The following is a 6,422-nucleotide window of genomic DNA, read 5'->3' as shown; positions in this document are numbered from 1 at the left end:
GTATAGTTGGTACACTGGGATCTCCTAGTTTCTTAGGTATTCCACCTTTAAAAGTATAATTAGCAAGCATGGTGGAAATTTCAGCTTCCGGTATCTTTCTTTTATTAGTAACAATATCTTTCATGTATTTAGCATAAGGATTCATTTTGAGCATATCAGTTAATCGCATACGCAAAAAGATAGGTCTAATCATTTCAGCAAAGCGCTCAAAATCCTCATCATCCTTTTTCTTAGATGGTTTGGGAGGAAAAGGCATGAGTTTCTGAATCCAAGGCTCTCTTTCTTTACCATGTTTCCTAGCAACAAAGTATTTCTTATCATAACGTTGATTCTTTGATGGTGGGTTATCAAGATCAACAACAGGTTCAGTTTCTATATCATTATCATTACTAGGTTGAGCATCATCATGAACATTATCATTAACATTATCACTAGTTTCAGGTTCATTACCATATTGTGTTTCAGCATCATAATTAGAAATATCATTTGGATTCTCAGGTGTTTCAGTAACAGGTTCACTAGAAGCATGCAAAGTCCTATCATTTTTCTTTTTTGTTCCTTTTAGAAGGACTAGGTGCATCTATATTATTTCTCTGAGAATCTTGCTCAATTCTCTTAGGATGGCCTTCAGGATACAAAGGTTCCTGAGTCATTCTACCAGTTCTAGTAGCCACTCTAATAGCATTATCATTATTCTTACTATTCAATTCATTGAGCAAATCATTTTGAGCTTTAAGTACTTGTTCTACTTGAGTGGTAACCATAGAAGCATGTTTACTAATAAGTTTAAGTTCACCTTTGACATTAGCCATATAATCACCCAAGTGTTCAACCATATTTGAATTGTATTTCAATTGTCTACCAAAATAAGCATTGAATTTTTCTAGTTTAACGATGAAATTGTCAAACTCATCTAAGCATTGTCTAGTAGACTTATAACGACGGATATCACCTTCATCAAATATATAGAGAGAATTTACCTTTACTACCTATGTCGGGTTATCAAGACCATGAGTTTCTTCAATAGGTAATGGATTAGGATCATATGTTTCTTCAATAGGCGGTAAATTAAGACCATGTATTTCTTCAATAGGAGGTAAATTCTTAACATCTTCGGCTTTAATACCTTTTTCTTTCATAGATTTCTTTGCCTCTTGCATATCTTCAGGACTGAGAAATAGAATACCCCTCTTCTTCGGAGTTGGTTTAGGAATAGGCTCAGGAATTGGCTCCGAAGGTGTCCAATTATTTCCATTTGTCAACATATTATTCAATAGGATTTCAGCTTCATCCGGTGTACTTTCCCTGAAAACAGAACGAGCACAACTATCCAGGTAATCTCTGGAAGCATCGCTTAGTCCATTATAAAAGATATCAAGTATTTAATTTTTCTTAAGAGGATGATCAGGCAAAGCATTAAGTAACTTGAGAAGCCTCCCCCAAGCTTGTGGGAGACTCTCTTCTTGAATTTGCACAAAATTATATATATCCCTCAAAGCAGCTTGTTTCTTATGAGCAGGGAAATATTTAGCAGAGAAGTAATAAATCATATCCTAGGGACTACGCACACAACCAGGATCAAGAGAATTAAACCATATCTTAGCATCACCCTTTAATGAGAACGAAAATATTTTAAGGATATAAAAGTAGCGAGTTCTCTCATCTTTAGTGAACAGGGTGGCAATATTATTTAATTTAGTAAGATGTGCCACAACAATTTCAGATTCATAGCCATGAAAAGGATCAGATTCAACCAAAGTAATTATATCAGGATCAACAGAGAATTCATAATCCTTATCAGTAACACAGATAGGTGAAGTAGCAAAAGAAGGGCCAGGTTTCATTCTAGCATTTAGTGATTGCTGATTCCATTTAGCTAATAACCTCTTAAGTTCGTATCTATCTTTGCAAGCTAAAATAGCTAAAGAAGCTTCCTTATCAAAAACATAACCCTCAGTAATAATAGGAAAGTCTTCATCATCAATTTCATCAGTATTATCAGATTCAATATTTTCATTCTCTCTAGCCCTAGCCAGTTGTTCATCAAGAATTCACCAAGTGGCACAGTAGTATCAAGCATAGAAGTAGTTTCATCATAAGTATCATGCATAGCAGAAGTGGCATCATCAATAACATGCGACATATCAGAACGAATAGCAGAAGACAGTTTAGGTGTCGCAAGCTTACTCATAACAGAAGGTGAATCAAGTGCAGAGGTAGATGGCAGTTCCTTACCTCCCCTCTTAGTTGAGGGATAAATCTTTGTTTTTGGATCTCTCAGGTTCTTCATAATGATAAGCAGACATAAATCCCAAGTGACTCAAAGAATAGAGCTATGCTCCCCGGCAACGGCACCAGAAAATAGTCTTGATAACCCACAAGTATAGGGGACCGCAACAGTTTTCGAGGGTAAAGTATTCAACCCAAATTTATTGATTCGACACAAGGGGAGCCAAAGAATACTCTCAAGTATTAGCAGCTGAGTTTTCAATTCAACCACACCTGGAAACTTAGTATCTGTAGCAAAGTGTTTAGTAGCAAAGTAATATGATAGTAGTGGTAAAGGTAGCAAAAGTTAATGATAGCAAAAGTAATGTTTTTGTATTTTGTAGTGATGATAGCAATAGCAACAGAAAAGTAAATAAGCGAAGAACAATATATGGAAAGCTCATAGGCAATGGATCAGTGATGGAGAATTATGTCGGATGCGGTTCATCATGTAACAATCATAACCTAGGGTGACACAGAACTAGCTCCAGTTCATTGATGTAATGTAGGCATGTATTCCGAATATAGTCATACGTGCTTATGGAAAAGAACTTGCATGGCATCTTTTGTCCTACCCTCCCGTGGCAGCAGGGTCCTTACGGAAACTAAGGGATATTAAGGCCTCCTTTTAATAGAGTACCGGAACAAAGCATTAACACATAGTGAATACATGAACTCCTCAAACTATGGTCATCACCGGTAAGTATCCTGATTATTGTCACTTCGGGGTTAATGAATCATAACACATAATAGGTGACTATAGACTTGCAAGATAGGATCAAGAACTCTCATATATTGATGAAAACATAATAGGTTCAGATCTGAAATCATGGCACTCGGGCCCTAGTGACAAGCATTAAGCATAGCAAAGTCATAGCAACATCAATCTTAGAACATAGTGGATACTAGGGATCAAACCCTAACAAAACTAACTCGATTACATGATAAATCCCATCCAACCCATCACCGTCCAGCAAGCCTACGATGGAATTGCTCACGCACGGCGGTGAGCATCATGAAATTGGTGATGGAGGATGGTTGATGATGACGATCGCGACGGATTCCCCTCTCCAGAGCTCCGAACTGACTCCAGATCAGCCCTCTCGAGAGGTTTTAGGGCTTGGTGGTGGCTCCGTATCGTAAAACGCAATGAATCCTTCCCTCTGATTTTTCTCTCCCCGAAACACAATATATAGAGTTGGAGTTGGAGTTGGAGTCGGAGGAGCTCTAGGGGGCCCACGAGGTAGGGGGTGCGCCCCACCCTCGTGGACAGGTGGTGGGCCCCCTGGCCTTCATCTTTTGCAGGTATTTTTTATATTTTCCAAAAATTTGCTCCGTGAAGTTTCAGGTCATTCTGAGAACTTTTGTTTCTGCACATAAATAACACCATGGTAATTCTGCTGAAAACAACGTCAGTCCGGGTTAGTTCCATTCAAATCATGCAAGTTAGAGTCCAAAACAAGGGCAAAAGCGTTTGGAAAAGTAGATACGACGGAGATGTATCAATCTGCGGGGCGGCGGCGGCTTGCGGGGCGGTGGCGGATGGAGCTACGGCGGGCGGGCAGGCGGCGTGGAAACTGTTAGATGATTCTACGTATCCCCAACCGGATCGACCACGTGTTGTAATTGATCCTGTATAGTTGGTTACCATATAAGGTTAAAACCGACTTGATGAACTTGCGATACAAGTTTTGTAACCCTGTATATATACCAATCAATGAGATCAATCGAGGCGTGCACTTTAGCAGCCCGATCATATTACATTACATGGTATCAGACACCAGCCATATCCTCCCTCCTTTTGAAATCCTAATACACACAAGCCTCCCCAATCGAATCCCAACCTAGCCTTCTACCTGCACCATGACAACCGATGATCTCAAGAAGCTCGAGGCCGAGTTGAAGGAACGCGAGTCTCTCCTGCAGACTCGCCAGGAAGAACTTGATCGTCGCGCCGCCGAGATGGGCAAAGCTCCCGCAACCTCCCCAGCAGCCTCCACGCCCAGCCTTCCACCTATGCCACATCCATCAAACTTCATGTACCCATCACCCTCGACCTGACCGCCTCCAACTACACCAACTGGCGCGAGCTGTTTCTCGTCGCCCTTGGCCGCTATGGCCTTACAGCTCATGTCATCGGCGATGCCGGCGCTACTCCCTCCGACACTTCGCCGGCTTCGGATTGGGTCCGCGACGACTACACGGTTCTCTCTTGGATCTATGGCTCTATCTCCATCGACCTCTTCGGCATCGTCATGCGCCCCGGCTCCACCGCGCGCACGATCTGGGACGCCATCGAGAATCTCTTCCGCGACAATAAAAAGCACCGGGCAATCCAGCTGGAAGCGGAGTTCAGGAACACCCCGCAAGGCGATATGACCGTCGGTGACTACTGCACAAAGCTCAAGTCCCTTGCTGATTCTCTCGTGGATGTTGGCCAGACGATCAGTGACGAAACACTCGTCCTCACCCTCCTGCGTGGCCTCAACGACAGTTTCGCCCACCTCCGCTCGTTTCTTCCGTTCCAGGTGCCCTTCCCCTCGTTCCTGCAGACCCGCTCGGCGTTGATCCTTGAAGAGAGCCAGAAGAAAACTGATGCCAAGAACGCGGCATCCACTGCCCTTTGGGCTAGCGGGAACAGCATCATCCCGAGCGCTGGCGGTGAACGTGCTCCTCTCCCTATCAGCTCCGGGGGCGCCGGCTCTGGAGGGCACGAAATGGGCTCCACCTTCAACCGCGGCAGTGGCCGTGGACGTGGCGGACATAGTGGACGTGGCCACGGCCGAGACAATCCGTGGCAGTTCAACCCATGGACGGGTGCTCCGACGAGGGCATATCTTCAGCAACAACACACACAAGCTCCATGGCAGCAGCCCTCCTCTTCCTGGCAGTCACGTCCGTGGCAGGCTCCTTCTCCAGGTCTACTTGGTCCTTGCCCCAACACTGCTCCTCAAGCTTACACTGCGTACGGCCATGCCAACAACAACTCCAACATGCTGCAGTCACCTTCATCAAGCTCGGCGGTCGACCCTGCGCTTCTAGCGGCTCTCAACAACATGCAGATTCCCGGCACACATGAGTGGTATATGGACTCTGGTGCATCCTCCCACATGGCATCCGATCATGGTAACTTCGACTCTCTAATACCATCTGCTTCTCAATCTGTCACTGTTGGTAACGGTGCTACTCTACCCATTACACATATTGGTTCCTACTCTCTAACTAGCACATCTATTCCTCTTTATTTACGCAAATTCTCATCATTCCACAAATTATCAAAAATCTTGTCTCTGGTCGTCAATTCACCACTGACAACTCTTGTTCCGTCGAATTTGACCCTTATGGTTTCTCTGTGAAGGATCTTCTCACCGGGATCGTGATTCTTCGATGCAATAGCTCCGGTCCCCTCTATCCAGTCTGCCAAGCCAGCCATGAAGCCCATGTCACCACATCTCCTTCGGATATTTGGCATCGTCGCCTAGGTCACCTCGGCTCCCACACCATGTCGCGTCTTCATCAACTTCAGCACATCCCTACAATAAAGCCGGCTCTACTTTATGTCATGCTTGTCAATTAGGAAAACATGTTAGGTCACCGTTTTTTCCATCACAGTCCTATACTATTCGTCCGTTTGAGCGTCTACATTGTGATCTTTGGACATCCCCTGTACCCAGCTCATCTGGCTATTGCTATTACTTAATAATTGTCGATGATTTCACTCAATATTTTTGGAGCTTTCCTCTTCGAAAAAAATCCGATGTTTATAACACATTTGTCGCCTTTCATGCTTATGCCTCTACACAATTTAATCTCACTATTCAATCCATCCAATGTGATAATGGCAGAGAATTTGACAATACTAAATTAGATGTTTTCTGCGGTAGCCATGGCATTCTATTCCGTTTTTCCTGCCCCTACACATCTCAACAAAATGGCAAGGCCGAGCGAGCTATTCGTACAACCAATGATGTTGTTCGTACCTTACTATTTCAAGCCTCTCTTCCTTCTTCTTTTTGGGCTGAAGCTCTACACACTGCCACCTATCTCATTAACATTAGACCAACCAATTCATCTAACCTTAGTACACCCTTCTTTCTCCTCCACGGTCATCATCCTTTGTATCATGATCTCCGTGTGTTTGGATGCCTTTGTTA

The 6,422-nt window shown here is 43.6% G+C and overlaps 1 pseudogene; it reads left to right on the top strand.

Moving 5' to 3' along the window:
* Positions 1–4,131: 4,131 nt before the first annotated feature.
* LOC147980920 (uncharacterized) lies at positions 4,132–5,664 on the top strand (annotated as a pseudogene).
* The last annotated feature ends 758 nt before the right edge of the window (positions 5,665–6,422 follow it).

This window comes from Triticum urartu, chromosome 3A (genome assembly GCF_056163025.1).
Source record: "Triticum urartu cultivar PI428250 chromosome 3A, HENAU_Tu73, whole genome shotgun sequence".
NCBI classification, from domain to species: Eukaryota; Viridiplantae; Streptophyta; class Magnoliopsida; order Poales; family Poaceae; genus Triticum; species Triticum urartu.
This window is presented reverse-complemented; position numbering and strand designations above follow the sequence as displayed.